The following is an 18,635-nucleotide window of genomic DNA, read 5'->3' as shown; positions in this document are numbered from 1 at the left end:
CTACTTATATAATGTTATATGCCAGGTACTTTACTAGAGGTGAGGACACAATGAATATGAATTCTTGGGTAACACTGAGAAAGACATTGATTCAGAACACTGCACAAAAGAGTCAAAATAGAATGATGTAATGATTTTTTTTAATGAAGAAATGGTGCATATCATAGTACTGGGAGCTAACAATATCCAAGTTAATGGTGAAAGACCATTAACTTGGGAAAGTATATTTGAATTGATATCTTGTCAGGTGGACTAGATTAGCTAAATGGAAAGGAAAGAGAGCATTTTTGGACAAAAAGGATATATGTATCAAATTATCATGAGGCAATGGGGGTGATAGCATGCTGGAGGAATGGAGATGACTATCGCTGCACCTTAGAGAGCACACGTGACAAGAGGCTGGGAATGCAGGCAGGGCCAGAGTACACAAAGGCTTGGATTTCAAGATTAGAAAGTCAGGACTTGTTCTAAGAAATGGGAGATCATCATCGGGGTTCAGATGGTGAGGTTTCAATTCTTGTAAGCTTGCCTAGCAAGGAACAGAGAATGTCAGGCCCAGAAACAAACAGATCTGCTGGGCTCCTCTGCAGTGTGCAGATGATATCAGTAACATCCAGGGACATGGTGAAGGCTGGGGGCTTCTGAATGCAGCATTCTCCCCAGGAACTTAGACTTTCAGGTGAGAGGTGACATTAGTGATCATGAAAATGGAAAGAATAGATGTAGGAGACACTATGAAAGTAAAATTGACAAGATGAGTTCAATAAGTGTCTTGTGGCTGACTGAGTAGAAATTAATGTCTGACTCCTTCTGCAGAGAGAAAGAAAACACACACACACATTATGCAACTGTTTAAAAATTGTTGGTTTATATTCCCCTTGCTCATTCTCATTGCTTCTCCTTGCTCACCAAATGTCACCTCTTCTGATTGTGTACATGTAACATGACATGTAATTAATCCCGCAGGTAGCAGGATGTGTAATTAAGCATATATGAAGGGTGACTTGTAATTAAGCATACACTTATTGTGAGGTGTGCACTGGTGGATGCTTCCTGGTGTGGGTAATTATGCATGTGTCAGATGCCATGAAATCACAACTCATCTGTGAACAGGCTAAGGTCTCAGCTCCTATCCCGACCTGTTAATGGGGATTAATCTACTTCCTTTTGAAAAGCATCTTGGGAGCTTGAATGCGCTCTATTTTGAGACATGGACCGAAGAAACAACCATGGATACAAAAAGAGGGTTCTGTTTTTCTTCAATATGTGTGCAATTGCTATATATTACCACCCAAAAGGGGTTATTGGATGAATTTCTACACAGCATACTATAGTAAAATAAGAAAATGATACTATTATCTTCCCCAAGGTTATTATTATACTCTAGTGAGACAGCATCAAAAGGCTTAGCATGAAGTAAAACTTATTAGTCAGTCATGTTCACTGTACTATTTATTTTCAAGCTTCACTATAATTACACAACATAGACATTATTATTTCATGTTTTAGGTGGGGAACCTGAAGTTTAGAGGTGTTCATAGTGCCACACAAGTATTAGGAATGGAAGGAGTTCTAGCTCTGTGTGACTTCAAGCTTACAGCCACTATCTTGTATTATCCTTTGGGTTATGCTAAGAGTTTGCTTTAAGCAACAGGTACTCTCACAGGATGCTGCATTTTATAGACATTTTCACATTGCTGGGATGAACATCCAAGCCAGGCTTAGTTTATGGGAGGAAGGAGTTTGTTTCAGTGCTACCAATCCAGGGGAAGTTTCCATCAGTGGTGGAAGCAGCTGTTTCAGTACTTCCAAGGAGAGAGAAACAACTGAACGCAGCAGCACAAACAAAAGCAGCAGCAGGATCTGCAGCAAGCAGGACCACTGAGCTCAAACTCATCTGTACACCTTTGGCCTGGAATTCAGGTCTACCCCCAGGGACACCTCCTCCAGCCAGGCAGCTGGAGATCCAAGATTCAATAAAATACACTGTGGAGAAATCTATTCAAAATACAACATTATCCAATCACTATCTGCTGCATCATATATAGGATAGAATGGTCCTGCCACCAAAGAAATCACTATCTTCCCCAAGCCTGCACCTGAATTGGAGTTTAACAAGGCTACTGACTTATCTGCCCAGAAAGCGGGACTGCTGGATTTTTTCCAACATAACCACCTGACTTACCTTTTAGAAAATAGTTTCTGTTTCCCCTCTCCCTTACTAAGAAGCCATGTAGCTGGATTTGTGCTCAGCTTGGATTACTTCTTTTCTGTGTATCACCTGTCTTTTTCTGTGCAATATTTTCACCTGTTCTGACCTACCTCTGGAATTTCCAAAGCTCTTCTTGTTCTGTCTTTGGGATAGGCTTTCCTTTCAAACTGTGTCACTTCTACATTGACAAATGATTGTGGCAACTTCTATGTCACCATCATAACCTGAAGGTACACAATCAGAAGAAAGAGTCTTATGAGAAAAAATCCCAATTTCACAGAAAATAATCCAAGGATTGAGAATGGAATGACATGGAATAACAGTCAAGGAACCAATGAGGAGAATGAAGGGATGGCCCATAGAATGCAAAGTCTTTACCAACTATATTATTAAAAGTAAATTATTATCTAGAACCTATAAAAAAATTCAAATTTAAACACCAAAAAAACTGAACAATAAATGGGCTAATAAATCAAATAGACAATTCTTAAAAAATACAAATAGCAAGTAACTATTATTTGTTTATTTTTGAAGTTCAATGCCCTTTGCTACCAGGTAAATACAAAGTGAAATTACATTGAGAGTCCCTCTCATTCCAGTCAGAATGGTGACCATTAAGAGAACATCTCTCACTGATGCCCATGTAAACCACTCTAATTAAACTCAGTGAGTCACAAAGGAAAGAAGACATGAAAGTAGGAGGAAGATTTGTTGGGAAGAAGAAAGGGTTAGTGGGAAAGAGGATAACAGGGAGTTAATATGATCACAATGCATTATATACATGGACAAAATTGTCAAAATAATTGAAAAAAATATTTTTTAAAGAAAGCAACACTAAATTCTGGTGAAGATATAGAGGAAGACAAATTCTTATAAGCTTCTGGTCAGAATGTAAACTGGTACAACCACTGTAGAAATAATTATTGAGGTTCCTCAAGGAAACTATAAATAGTAATACCATATGACTCAGCTATATAAATTGGTGTATGCTCAAAGGATTCAAAGTCAGCATTCCATAGACACACTTGTCCATCCATGTTCACTGCAGCTCTGTTTATAATAGCTAAGAAATGGACCTAGCCTTGATGTCTATCAACAAATTAACAGATAAAGAAAATGTTGTACATATGTATGTAGTTTAATTTTATTTGGCTATAAAAAAACAATGAAATTATAAGACTTACAGGAAAATAGGTGGATCTAGAAATCAGTAAAACTAATAAAGCTATAATCAGAAGAGGAACAGCACTTTTTTCGTGAACAACCAGAATCTAGGTTCAAATTCACATGCATACGTGTATATACACACATATATTTAAGACATGCAAGGAGAATGAGGAACATGGGAGGAGAGAAAGAGGTCTAAAGGGAGGAAGGGCAAGTCAATAAGATATGGTGAGGAAATAGATTTACATGAGAGCAAGTGAAGTTATTTGAGTGGACAAAGAGAGGAGGGAAGGACTGAGTGAGGACAATAGGGGTACAGAATATAATTATATGTGTATAACAATGTCACAATGATATTTATATTCTGATTGAAAATGACACAAATATAAAATAAACATAAAATAAATAAAGCAAAATTGAGCTTATTTAGATGCGGGAGACATGTCTCAGTGTTAGAGTTCTTGCCAAACATGAGTGAAGAAGATACAGTTTATTTTAGGCCTGCTATATTGGAAAAAAATAGAACATAGATGTGAAGAATAGAAGCACTTAAACCAAAGATTCTTCAATATAAGTTTAAGGGCCACTACTAGTTACCAGTGTGAAAGCAGCAAGTGATTTCCTCTCTGTGGGCTTTGGTTTCTTCAGCTGGGGGCCTATTACCATGAGCCTCTTGAAACTTTGCTCACTGAATTACTGAACTGACTAAATGTAAATTTACAATAGCAATCACAGAACTTGGAATATAATGAAACTGTTTTTCTCTTTCTTCTTTGCCTCTTCTTCACCATCTTTTTATATAGCACCTTTGCACAGCACCAGGTAGACATTTCTATGTGTAACGAATTAGGTAGAATAAGACAGTTTGCTGAAAACCGGTGGTCTCGAGATATTACTTCTCTGTTCAAGACTAAGCAGTGGAATGCATTCTTCTGGAGCAGGAAGCATGTGATACTTCACCAGCCTCTTTGGAGGGAGATGGACAAGAGAGGAAAGATGTCCCCAGAGTCTCAGCTTCCTGGATCTCCCAGTCCTCCTCTGTCTCTTTCATTCCAGACTGTGATTCCACCACAAAGCCGCCAGTATCAGACAAACACTGTCTGTCTCACATACTCAGTTATCATGTCAGTGGCGAGACACAGGATGTCAGAGTGACAGGGGGCTGTCATGAGGCTGAAATGTTTTCTGTCTGCATAGAGAAAGGTTTTGCTGGAAACAGGGTGGGGAGGAGCACAGGCTCTTTATGGGGCTCAGCAGTTGATTTCATTGCTGTGTCACAAATGAATTTTACATCTTTATGCTAAAGATGGAAGAGTTTAAGGAATTAGGGGGAGGAAGGCAGTTTAACAATGACACCTCTAGACCCACAGAGGTGAGAAACAGGAGCCAATGGGAAATAGATAAGCTCTTGCCTGATACTCTCTCACCCATCAAATCAGAGTATTAAGATTTTTCTGGAATATTCTGAGTGCCCTTTGCTTTCCCAGAACCCTGACAAATAGTCAAAGGCAATGGAGAAAACTCTGCTTCTGACTATGGCAAGCAAATAGAACCTTCCTCTCTCTATTGAACATTTTTCCCTATTTTATTCCAAGTCCAAGTCTTTAGAACTTATCTTTTATATCTTCATTTGATGTTTCTTCATTTATAACTCAGTACTACTCACTTGAAAACTCTCTCAGAGTTTGGGATTCTCTACTCTTACATACTTGAGGGAGAGGAAACTTTGTCATCTGTCTGGTAAGCCTGGAAGTTGCTAATCCTGATGACAAAGTGGGTTGTTCCTTGGGCTTCATTTCACTAGGAGCAGCTCACTGCTTTGAACTATGCATCACGCAATTTCAACTTTCTGCCACTTTCCATTTGGGAATCCCATCATATGAGGTAAAAACTAAGAGCAAATATTTGTATCAACAGATTCAAAGTCTGCCCTGTGGACCTAACTAATTAGATACAATAGAATAGGGAACAGTTAACATTTATGATCTTGAACTTTGTATATCAGCAACTCTTAAAAAAAAAAAAAAAAGACAGCACTGGGAAGAGACCACATGAGTCCAGATGTTTTAGTTGCAAATTTGGGCTTTGAAGTATTATTTCTCTCTTTTCCTTATGAGTCCAGTTTTCTCCTTCAGGACCTCCAGAAGATACTAGCAATGAAACAAGAAAATCTTACCTCAAAAATGTTTTAAATATATGACTTTGATTTTCGAACATTAGGACTCAACAAACCAGTCTATGAGAAATTAAGATGCAAACAGATTGCCTTCATCTCATGCATATTTTATTGAACTGGCACCTTAGTTAGCTGTATATGCAGATAATCATGCTTATCAAAGAAATCGCATATAAACTTAGTCTAGAGACCAAGGGCAAAAGGAGATGATAAACCTCCCAGCAGGTTTTGTTTTTGTTGTTGTTTGATTGTTTTAGATTAAGGGAATTCAACTGAATCCAAAGGAGACACTACTTTCTGGATAGGAAGAGTGTTAGCTTCCTTACAGCAAGGTTCTGCTGCTGTCCCCGAAGCTGTCAGTCTGGTCAGACTGAGAAGTAAGAAGATTCTAACACACTGTGATAAGGGCCTGGTTAGAGTAAGCCCTGGAAGAACACTGCGGAAGGTGTGTGGACCCTGGTTGGACAAGAAAAACTCAGTATTGGAAGCCAAATGACATTCTGGGGAGAAGAGCTAGCATGTTTAAAGGCAAAGATAGGCGATTAAACATGGCATGAATGAGAGGATTTGTATGGAAAGTGGTGTGTTGAAACAATGGCATAGAGCTGGAAATAAACAAGGAACAGCATGTGGCACTGCTGCATGCAGGCTCCAGAATGAAGCCATCAACATTGAAAACTGAGTTTAGCTTCTTTCAGGCTGAGGATTTTGTAGAAGTTTTCTGTCTTCTTAATTTCAAAATGGGGATGATACTGAATCTAATTTTGCAAGGTTGTTGTAATAAGCAAATGAGTTACTATGCATACAGTGGTTAGATGCCTGTTTGACGCAGAATAAATACTGAACAAAATATCCCATTTCAATGAACATAAAAGAGGGGGTGATTACAAGGCTTGAAAAATGATGCTGGTTGAGTTCAGATCCTCAGGGGACTTTGTTAGTTGTGATAAACAATAAGACTTCAACTCTGCCCACCAAGAGCTTGTCATCTAACAAGGCAAAGGCAATTATGAGTGTGATAAATGTTGTGCTAAGGGGGTAGTGTGGGTGGTGACATAGAATCTCTGAGAAACCTCCCTCCTGAATCCTTGGAGACTGAATGAAAAAGATGAGGTGAAGTCCTGAGGACTTGACCCAGCCTGGGTATAGGGAATAGTTTGGGTGTGAACTGTAATGGGAGGGAAGTAGATTCATGCATATGGTGTAGAAAAGCTGTACCGACTAGGCCAGAGTAAGAGGCACTATATGTATTAGCCCAGAAGTTCCAAACATTCAGGATTTTGGTAGAGGAAAGACCCTGAACCCTTTAGTTTAAACAGTTATGCTTTTGTCAATAGCCCCTTGCTGTCCAGGTAGTTCAGTAAGTACTTCATATGCCTCCTCTTCTTTTAGTATCATCTGTTCTCTCCCCTCCCCCCTCTCTGTATGAGTGTGAGTGATTGCATACCACAATACCCGTGTGGAGGTCAGAGGACAAGTTGGAGTGCCAGTCTATAGTGGTTTGACTGTAAAATGTCCACCATAAATTCAAAGTTTTAAAATATTGTATCCCTTAGTGGTGGACATTTGTGGGATCTTTAGGATGAAGAGCCTTGTTGGAGGAGGTTAGGGCTGGACTTTGGGGTAATACAGTGCAGCTCTAGGCCCAGAACATATACTACTTTCAAACTGCTGGGGAGATGGGATTCCCAGATGACTGTATGCTCTTAGCATGCTTTCCCCATCATGACGGAACTTCCTCTCAAGACTGTTACCCAAAATAAACCCTTTCCTTCTGTATGCTTCTGTTGTTTGGATGTTTTGTTTGAAAGGTAGCTGCTGCATGGTCCTTGCCTACCACCTTTTTTTGAAAGAGTGTCTCATACCATGCATTAACCAAGCTAGAAGACCTGTGAATTTCTGGGACCTCTGCTTTGTCTGCCTCCTCTCTAATCATAGGAATGCTTGTATTACAGACATTTATAACACTGCCCCTATATGTGGGCTTTGAAATCTGACTTCAGGATCTCACACTTGCACAGCACACACTTTATCCATTGAGCCATCTCCACAGCCCTGTTCCTTCTTTAATCCTTACCAATACTCCAAAGATATCACACCGCCCTCCACAGATGTCTCGTGAGAACTATTTGCCCAATGTCATATGTGGGGAAAATCTGCCTGACCTGCTTCAGTGTTTGGTCATTTGACCATCAAGTTCCAAAATTCAAACTTCAGGTGAGCTGCTTTTCTGAGAAGGTTCTCCCACAGAAGATAAATGAGTGAATGATCCAGATGAGAACCCAAGGGCAGTTTGGTAAAACCAGAGTCTTTGTAAAAGCTTAAGTCCAGTCAACCAAGGAAGGAGATAAAACAACTTTATGTCTTTAGAAAGTGGACATATGAATGTGTATGCATGTATGGGTATGTACACACATGCATTACTCAGTTTATTTTATTTGATAAATATGCATGGATTGAAGATAGATTGGTAGAGAGGAAAACAGACACATACATGCAGATGGACTGATTAAGAAGGAAATAAAACCATCCCAACTACCCTGAGGGTTGACTCTAATAAAGCAGCTCTGTTGGAATAATGCAGCGCTTGAGAGATGGGGGTATAATATGGTTAAATGCTTTTACAGTTCTCCATTAAAGTAAGTGGATGGAAATTCATAAAATATTGATAGCATTTGAAATGTGTTCATTCACAGCTCTGCCCAGAATCTCGAGTGGCTCACCCAGGCAAAAACAGCATGCTAGACCATGACAGCCCAAGTATCTGGGATGTGATCTGGCTAAGGAGCCATATGATGGAGCAAAGTAAGAAATGCCATGAGAAGGAGGACTCTTCCTTTTCCAGTTTATATGTCCAGCAAGGACAACTCCAACAAAGGAGGTATGTATCTGCATCATATGAGAAACATACGTTCATGCAAATGTATACAGCTGCTCTGTAAATATTTCTGAACCTCTCATTTTAAAAAATTTTTTAAAACTTGCTTTTACCTACACTTGAAGTATGAGGTAAGAATCATAACTTGACCTCACAATTGAATCTCTGGCACGGACTGTTTGTCCCCAGAGTGACCATATGGCCTCAAGAGGCTACTCAGAACCTATTCCTAGAAAAATCTTAAGTGTCACTCTAGGGAATAGCCAGATGCCTAGAACATACTACTGTGACCTTCCTTCTCATCATGGAGAAAAAGCCTTCCAAGAAACCAAAGCAGCACAAGAGAAAAGCAGAAACAAAGCTGGACAGGCCTTGTGACATTCAAACTTTTGGTTTTAACATGAATACAACTGAAATAAGGTTTTTAAAATTAACTTTTATTGATTTGAGAGAGAGTAGGCCCACCTCAGATGAGTTTCAGTTTTTCCCCTTAAGTTTGTGGCTTATGCTTTATTGGAGCAGCAGTCAGTTACTGGGGAGAGGCTGTGCCTCTGGGCATGATGTCAAAACTTGAGGCTCTAACAATCTTCCTACCCCCTCTTCCTCAAAATCCCATAAGCCATGTTGGGTATGTTTTAAGTCTGCTTCAGTGATGGGCTCTTAGGAGCCTCTGGCTCTTTGCTTTGGTAAGTGTTGTGTATTCTCAGGGTCTGTCTCCTTTCACCCTGGCACTGATTGTCAGGCTCACCATGGAAACTGAACTCTTACTCATCTCCTCAATTCCTGTATGGTTTTAGCTGGGCTGAAGTGTGAGGGGTAGTTTATCTCCTCAGGTCTCACAATCATTTGAGAAAGAAAAGCAGATTCTCTATAGGTATAATCTTTATTGATCATTTTGCATGTACCAATTACTTTGCTCAATTCCTTTATGAAAATGCTTTGAAGTCATCCTATGCAGTTGTTATTATTGTCCTCCCCAGATTATAAATGAAGAAACTGAGACTCAGAGGAGCCATTGCTCCTGTATTTCAGTCTAAATAGAAGAACCAACACTTAAATGAGAGTTATGCCAAAGCTGTTTTCTTTTTTTTTTTTTTTAACCAGTGTATTTGATTTCTGTCCTAAAACTCTTCTGAAAATCTAGTGACTGTTTCAGAGTTGTATTTAATTTCACTATTTCCTTGTTCTTTCGTGACATTCACTCTATGCTCTATGCATTCTCACATCTACTGATGGTCTTTCACACTGTCCCTGTGTTGTCAGGACCTTGCCTCACTTTACCTGGGCAGAAACCTCCTAGCTGATCTTTAAGACTACAGTGTTGGTCAAAGAGCAACTGTCCATCCTCGTTAAAAGTGTCCTTTCTTTGGCTTTGTGCCAAGCGCTACCTGACCATGCTAACAATTTGCTGCAACTCATTAGCATGAACATATTTCATGCTACACTAATGTCCAGCTCTTCCTAAGACAAGCAGTTCTCACAGCCTGAACCAACCCGTGTTTGAAGACTGCTCTCAGCAGGTCCCAGCCACATTCCCTCTGCTTCACCCTTACTGAAGGGAATTCACATTCCTAATGTAACATGTCTTCTTGTTTTTCTTCCTGTCCTTTTTTTTTTTTCCTCCTGTCTTTGGCTGACCTGATCTTTTCCCAGGATCATACAGCTTGGGGATGGGATTATTGCATATTGGTAAAGCCTAGGAATTCTGGCTTCCACTATCTGCTGCCTGGGGTTATTCAGTTAATGTTTTCTGCACATGTTTCTTTTCTTTTTTTTTTTTTTAATTTAATTTATTAGTTTTCTTTTCAGTAAATACAGGCAGATTGGTACCATTATTAAGGCTCATCTGTGATCTACCCCCTCCCATTAGACCCTCCTTGTTATTGAAAATGGGTCGTGCATTGTGGAGTTAGCCCCCAGTTATTAGTATGATAAATGTCTCTGAAAATCATGACCCAACATGTAACTCTGACATTCTTTCCGCCCCCTCTTCCGCAAGATTTCCCTGAGCCATGTTGGGTTCATTTTTGGTCTACTTCAGTGCTGAGGTGTTGGGGGCCTCTGAGGCTCTGGCTCTCTGATTTGGTAGGAGTTGATTTTTCTCTGCATTGATCTCCTTCCCCTTTGTGCTGGTATCCAGTTCACAGGAAAACATCACCCTTGCTTATTTCGCCAGTTGTCCTTAGTTTCAGTTGGGCCCCTTCTGAGGTATGTTGGGGCAGCTCTCTTCTTAGAATCTGCATCTATCTGGAAAAGAGAAGCAGATTCTCCAACGGAGAGTAAGTTAGCACCCAGAAAATTGAGGTAACACTTTTTTGATAGACAGTTAGATAGGTGTAGGCCCTCTTATACCCCGTGATTGATGGTAGCTTGATATTGTAGAGTGGGCTTGTGTTTGGGTATGGTTCTGACTTGTTTCCCAGCTCCAGCTAAGGGTCTAGTACCACTGAGTGGATCAGTTAGCCAAATCAAGAGCAATTGATTCCTCACCATGGCTGTGTACCACTATTGCACTTGTGTGGGTATCACATCCGGTTAATTGTTGCTACTTAGGTTAAACAATCTGTTGCTTGGACAGATCTTGGTCACTTCCCCCAGTCGCCTATGTAGCGCCTTCTGGCACTAGACACGCTGACTGTCTGGGGACTGACTCTCTCCTGGCTTCCAGCCATGTCATCATTCCATTTTACGTGTCAGCTGCATATGGAGTCTTCAGCAATAGGGTCTTACCACTGGCCTTTGGTGGGTCATCAATTACTCTGACAGAAGTCTGTCATTGTTTTGGGAAACCTTGTAGGTTTCTCTGATCGAAAGCTCATTGTGGATTGTAGGCCCAAGCTGGAAGTGGGGGTTACAGGTCAGTGTCCACTAAGAAATTGAAGAAAAAGATAACTAATATACAAGAGTTAGAGAGGAGAGAGATAGAGGGGAGAGGGGGAGAGGGAGGGAAGGAAGATGTAGGAGATTTAGGTCAGTCTTGATCCTACCCTCTCCAGTGTCTTGTGGTTCAGGTGTTTCCTGTAAGGGACTAGTGAAGGTTCAGTCATTTGGTCTGTCTTTTAGGAAGTAGAATTTTATGGTACCATTGCCGTTTGGGTCCGGATTACTGTTTTCCACCCTTTGATTCCCTCCTCGCCCTCCCATCCATCTTATTGTCTAGTCCATGAGGTACTTGCTGGGTATGTAAGGCATCTTGGGCAAATTCAGGTTAGGTGTTGCAGATGAGTGAGACTATGTGTCGATTTTTTTTTCTGTGATTGGGTAAGTTCGCTGAGAATGATCTGTTCCAGGTTCAACCATTTTTCCTCAAATTTCTTTATGTCGTTTTTTCTTACTGCTGTATAGAATTCCATTGTGTAGATATACCACATCTTTGTTATCCATTCTTCTAATGATGGACATCTGGGTTGATTCCAGCTTTTAGCTATTACGAATTGAGCTGCTACAAACATGGTTGAGCAAATCTCTCTGGCTTTTGGTTTGAAGGTTTTAGGGTACATGCCCAGTAATGGTATAACTGGGTCTGTTGGTATTTCTATAGTCAGCTTTTTCAGGAGTCTCCATATTGCTTTCCAAAGTGGTTGTACCATCCTGCATTCCCACCAACAGTGAATGAGTGTCCCTGCTTCTCCACATCCTCGCCAGCAGTTATTTTCATTTGACCTTTTGATGTTAGCTATCCTTATTGGGGTAAGGTGGAATCTCATAGTTGTTTTAATTTGCATTTCTCTGATGATTAGGGATGATGAACATTTTCTTAGGTGTGTGTTTGCCATTTGTATCTCTTCCTCTGTGAATTGCCTGTTTAACTCTGTGCCCCATTTTGTGAGTGGGGTATTTGTCTTCTTATTGTTTAGACTTTTGAGTTCTTTGTAAATTCTAGAGATAAGGCCTCTATCAGTTGGATAACCTGCAAATATTTTCTCCCACTCTGTGGGTATTCTATTGGCTTTGTTTATTATATGCTTATCTGTGAAGAAACTCTTTAGCTTCATATGATCCCAATGGTTGAGTGACTGTTTAAGAACTTGAGCCACTGGGGTTTTATTCAGGAAGTCTTTTTCCATTCCTATATCATGGAAAGTACTTCCTAAATTTTCTTCCAGTAGTTTTCGAGTTTCTGGTCTTATGTTGAGGTCTTTGATCCATTTGGATTTGAGTGTTGTGCATGGTGAAATGTGTGGATCAAGTTTTAGTTTCCTGCATGTGGTTATCCAGTTTGTCCAGCACCATTTGTTGAAGATGCTATCTTTTTTCCAGTCTATATTGTTTGGGCCTTTGTCAAATATCAAGTAGCTATAGTTGCTTGGCCCAAAATCCAGGTCCTCAAGTCTATTCCATTGGTCTATACTCCTGTTTTTATGCCAGTACCATGCTGTTTTTATTACTATGGCTTTGTAGTATAACTTTATATCGGGTATGGTGATGCCACCAGAGGTATTTCTTTTGCTGAGGATATGTTTGGATATGCGAGGCTTTCTGCCTTTCCATATGAAATTTGAGATCATTTTTTCTATGTCTGTGAAGAACATTGTAGGGATTTTAATTGGAATTGCGTTAAATCTATATATTGCCTTTGGTAGGATTGTCATCTTCACAATGTTAATTCTGCCTATCCAGGAGCATGGGAGGTCTTTCCATCGTTTCAAGTCCTCCTCAATTTCTATTTTGAGAGTTTTTATATTTTCGTTGTATAGATCTTTTACTTCCTTGGTTAACGTTATTCCAAGGTATTTTATTTTATTTTTTGCTATTGAAAATGGGACTATGTCCTTTATTTCTTTTTCTGTGTCTTTGTCATTTGCATACAGAAATGCTTCTGATTTTTGTGCATTGATTTTGTATCCTGCTACTTTGCTATAGGAGTTAATCACCTTCAGGAGTTTTGGGATGGAGTCTCTTGGGTCTCTTACATATACAATCATGTCATCAGTGAATAGAGCTAACTTAACTTCTTCCTTTCCAAATTGTATCCCTTTTATTTCCTTCTCCTGCCTTATTGCTTGGGCTAGGACTTCCAGAACTATATTGAAAAGCAGAGGTGAGAGAGGACATCCCTGTCTTGTTCCTGATCTCAATGGGAATTCCTCCAGTTTCTCTCCATTAAGAATTATTTGGGCCTTTGGAGCTTTGTATATTGCCTTTATTATATTAAGATGTGAACCGGCCATGCCGATTCTCTCCAATGTTTTCATCATGAAGTGATGTTGTATCTTGTCAAAGGCCTTTTCTGCATCTATCGAAATGATCATGTGATTTTTATGTTTAAGCTTGTTTATGTGGTGTATTACATTGACAGATTTTCGTATGTTGAACCACCGTTGTGTTCCTGGGATTAATCCCACTTGGTCAAGGTGGATAATGCTTTTGATGTGTTGTTGGATTCGGTTTGCGAGAATTTTGTTGAGGATCTTTGCGTCTATGTTCATTAGGGAAATAGGCCGATAGTTTTCTTTTCTTGTGGCGTCTCTGCCTGGTTTTGGGATTAGGGTGATACTAGCTTCATAGAAGGAGTTGGGTAGTTTTCCCTGTTCTTCAATTGTGTGGCACAGTTTTAGGAAGATTGGTTTGAGTTCTTCCATGAAGGTTTGATAAAATTCGGCTGGGAATCCATCTGGTCCTGGACTCTTCTTTTTTGGGAAGTTTTTTATTACTTTTTCAATCTCCATGAGCGTGATGGGTTCATTGAGGTGGTTGATCTGCTCTGAATTTAGCTTTGGTAGATGATATGCATCCAGGAATTTATCCATCTCCTCCACATTTTCCAGTTTTGTGGAGTAGAGGTTTTTGAAATAAGTCCTGATGATTCTGCCGATTTCACTGATGTCTGTTGTAATCTCTCCTTTTTCATTTTGAATTTTGTTAATTTGGAGTCTCTCCTTTTTTTGCTTGATCAAATTGGCCAGAGGTTTGTCAATCTTGTTTATTTTTTCAAAAAACCAGCTCTTTGTTTTGTCAATTGCCTTAATTGTTTCCTTGGTTTCCAATTCATTAATTTCTGCTCTGATTTTAATTATTTCCTTCCTTCTGGAGCTCTTTGGGTTGGATTTTTCTTGTTTTTCCAATGCCTTTAGGTGGATGGTTAAGCTATTGATTTGGGATTTTTCTGTCTTTTTTATGAAGGCATTGAGTGCTATGAATTTTCCCCTGAGGACTGCCTTCATTGTGTCCCACAAGTTTTGGTATGATGTGTTCTCATTGTCATTCAATTCCAGGAATTTTGCAATTTCATTTTTTATTTCATCCACTATCCATTTATTGTTTAAGAGTGTGCTATTCAGTTTCCAGTTGCTGTTGGGGCTCTTGTTGGTTTTTTTGTTGTTTATTTCTAGGAATATAGCATTATGATCTGATATCATGCAGGGAATTATGTAGATTTTCCTAAATATGTGGAGGCTATCTTTGTGACCCAGTATATGGTCTATTTTAGAGAATGTTCCATGGGCTGCTGAGAAGAATGTGTAGTCTGTGGATTTGGGGTGGAAAGTTCTGTAGATGTCTGTTAGGTCTAAGTGCTCTATGGTTTTGTTGAGCTCTCTTACTTCCCTGTTGAGCTTCTGTTTGGATGATCTGTCTATTACTGATAATGGTGTGTTAAAGTCCCCAGCTATGATGGTGTTGGTGGTTATTTCTGTTTTATTGTCAAGTAGGTTTTGTTTTATGAACTGCGGTGCCCCTGTGTTTGGTGCATACAGATTTATGATTGTAATATCCTCTTGATGGATTGTTCCCTTTACAAGTAGGAAGTAGCCTTCTTTGTCTTTTTTGATTGTTTTTGGTTTGAAGTCAACTTTATCTGATATTAATATAGCTACACCTGCTTGTTTCTTATTCCCATTTGCTTGGAATATTGTTTTCCACCCTTTCACCCTGAGGAGGTTTCTGTCTTTAGTGGTAAGGTGGGTTTCTTGAAGGCAGCAGATTGAGGGGTCTAATTTTTTGATCCACCCTGTTAGCCTGTGTCTCTTGATGGGTGAATTAAGGCCATTAATGTTTAGGGTGATGACTGTGAGATTTGATTTGATCCCTTTCATGTTGTGGTGGTAGAGGTGTGTTGGCATTTCCATGGAATTTTTTTTTTTTTTTTTTTTTTTTTTTTTTTTTTGTATCTACTCTGGGTTTGATTGCTGTGATCTTTTTCTTGTAGGCATTTGTGTTTGGTTATTTGTTTCTTCTCTGTGGAGAATTTCCTGGAGTACTTTCTGTAGGTTTGGTTTTGTGTTCATATAATTGTAAAGCTGAGTTTTATCATGGAAAGTTTTCCTTTCACCATCTATTATAAGGGAGACTTTTGCTGGGTAGAGTAGTTTGGGTTGAAAGCCATAGTGTCTTAGAGTTTTAAGAGTATCATTCCAGGCCCTTCTAGCTTTCAGGGTTTCCATTGAGAAGTCTGAAGTAATTCTGATGGGTTTTCCTTTGAAAGTGGTGTGCTGTTTTTCCCTAGCTGCTTTTAGGATTTTTTCCTTGGTGTCAATGTTTAGAGTCTTAATGATAATATGCCTTGGGGAGTTTCTCCTTTGGTCTAGTCGGTTAGGAGTTCTGTTTGCTTCTTGAATCTTGATGGGCCTTTCTTTTAAGAGACGGGGGGAAGTTTTCTTCAATTATTGTGTTAAATAAGTTCTCCATGCCTTTGGTCTGAAATTCTTCTCCTTCTGGTATTCCATTGATTCTGATATTAGGACGTTTAAGTGTATCCCACAATTCTCTCATGTTCTGTTCACAGGAACTTTTGAACTTACTGAAATTTTTGGACTCTCGAACTGTTTCTTCCATCCTGTCTTCCAGATCAGAATTTCTATCTTCCACTTCGCTGACTCTATTCTTGAGAGCCTCTAGTGAGTTTTGGACTTATTCAATTAAGTTTGCATTTTCTACTACTTTCCTATGTATCACTTCCATCGCTTTGTCCAGCTCCCTTTTTGTCTCATTTTCTGTTTTTCTTGATGATTCTTGGAAATCATCCTTGCATTTCTTTATGTTTTCATTTAGTGTGGCCAGCTGATTTTTAAGGTCCTCTTTTTTTTCATTCTCCCTCAACTCTCTTAGCTCTCTTTGAATTCCTTCCAGTGTCTTATCATATTGCTCTAGCTTAGTGATGGTAGCATCCATACGATTATCTATCCTTTGTAGCTTTCCTGTCAGATCTAGCAGTAGTTTGGTCAGGGTTGCATTGTTCATTGCTTCCACTTGATGTTCTGATCCTAAACACTCTTCTATGTTTTGGTTTGTTGTGATCCTTGTTGGACTGGGTGATCTGTCTGGATTTTCTTCCATTTTATTTTTGGTGTTATTTCTTTTGCGCTGTGGTCTACCCATGTCAGTGTATGGGCAGGTAGGTGGGTGGAGCAGCCTGGGATCTAGCTTAATGCAAATCCAAGGCAGCCTGGGGCATTTGTAAGCAGCCTGGGTTTTTGCTCACTCTTGCCAAAGCCGCCTACCTATAGCCTGACAGGGGCACCAAAGTTGCCTGAATTCTCACCCAGTAATGCACCTAAGCTGTCTGCCTTTGAGCTTGAAAAGGGACTGAGGTAGCAAGCCTTGAAGGTGCCTAGATTCTGGCTGGGTACACTGGGGTCTGTAAACAGTCTGTGCTCTTCCGCCTCAGGGGAGTGGGTGATGGGTGGCGATGTACAGGTAGGGGATGGCACCTGCGCTGGCGCTAGTGACTCAGTGTGGACTTATGTGGCTCTTGCTGTGGGACTGGGCCCACTGCACGTGCAATTGTAGTGCAGAGGCAGATGATGTGGGTACGGAATCAGGACACAGCAGAAACTGACCGGCGGCAAGTGATGTGAGAACAGCAGGGCGTGAGGGGAGGGGGGGCAGCTAGGAGCGTGGGGCGCTGTGGGATACCGTGGGGTGCTCTGGACTCGCAGGGGGGAGGGGGCAGATCGCGCGGGGGGGGGTTGAGGGGGTCCAGGGGGTCGCGGGTCGCACAGGGGGTGTGGAGCACGCTGAGGTAAGATGGAGTGCTGGATGCTGTGGGACGCTGCGGGGCAGTCTGGACACGCGGCGGGGGTGGGGTGCACGGGGGGGGCTCGAGGAGCACGGGGGTGGGGCGCGGGGAGTCTCGGGGCACGCGTGGGGGGGCGCGGGGCACACCTGGGCGCCCGGGCGCTGGAAGCTGCGGGGCGCTTTGAGCGCCCCTGTCGCGTGTGGGTAGGGAGCGTTGGGCACGCTAGGGGGGGGCTCGAGGCGCGTGGGGGTGGGGCGTGGGGGTCTCAGGGCACGCAGGGCGCTTGGGGCGTGCCTGCTGTGTGTGGATAGAGAGCACGGAACGCGCGGGGGGGTAGGGCGCGCGGGAGGGTGGGGCGGGCGTGGGGTGGTCTCGAGGCACGCGGGGGTGGGGCGCAGGGGTCTTGGGCGCGCGGGGGCACGGGGCAGGCCTGGGCGCCCGGGGCGCGGGAAGCCTTGGTTCGCTCGGGGCCGCGTCTGCCGTGTGTGGATAGGGAGCGTGGGGTGCGCTAGGGGGGAGGGGCGCGCTGGGGGAGTGCGGGGGGGTGCGGCGGGCGTGGGGCACGGGGGTTGTGGGGTGCACTGGGCCGCCGGGGCGCGTGGGGCTTGGTGTGCATGGGGCGCCGGGCCGCTGGGCGCGGGGCCGCGCCCGATGCAGTTATTCGCGGCGGGTGGGTGGGCGTGGGTCGCGGGGGTGTGTGCTTCCCTCTTTTATCCCAATCTGTGCCCTCCCTCTTCAAAAAGTTCCTAATTTCCCTTGAACACTTGCCTTTTTTTCCCTCGTTGTTTGTAGTGCAGCTAGGCGGTCGCCATCTTGATCGGAACCTCAAAAAAAAACTTTTACACGTTTCTTTTCCAAAATTTTGTGCAAAAATTATCTGCCTTTTCCCTTAAACTATGCCACTTTACCAACATGGTCTTGAGCCACACCCTATCCTGGGCCTCAGTTTCTTTATTTGTTGGTCAAAATGGCAACATATTGAAAAGCTCATAGAGATTTCACTGCCTGTATGTCCATATAATCCTTCTTCACCTTCTTCTTGCTCACACTTCAAATAGGCCCCATACACTGTTTGCCTCCTAGATTTCCTGCTACCCCAAACTGGAACATGTCCCCACAGAGATCTCCTAGGCCGTATGGTGCTTACTCACCATGAATTCCACATGCAGAATGATGTGTTGAATTCCAGATGTCCTTCAAGTCATGGGACTCTATGAAATGAAGCACATCCATATGTTCCCCTGCT

The sequence above is a fragment of the Jaculus jaculus genome, chromosome 1, assembly GCF_020740685.1.
Source record: "Jaculus jaculus isolate mJacJac1 chromosome 1, mJacJac1.mat.Y.cur, whole genome shotgun sequence".
Lineage (NCBI taxonomy): Eukaryota > Metazoa > Chordata > Mammalia > Rodentia > Dipodidae > Jaculus > Jaculus jaculus.
Note: the sequence above shows the minus strand (reverse complement) of the source record.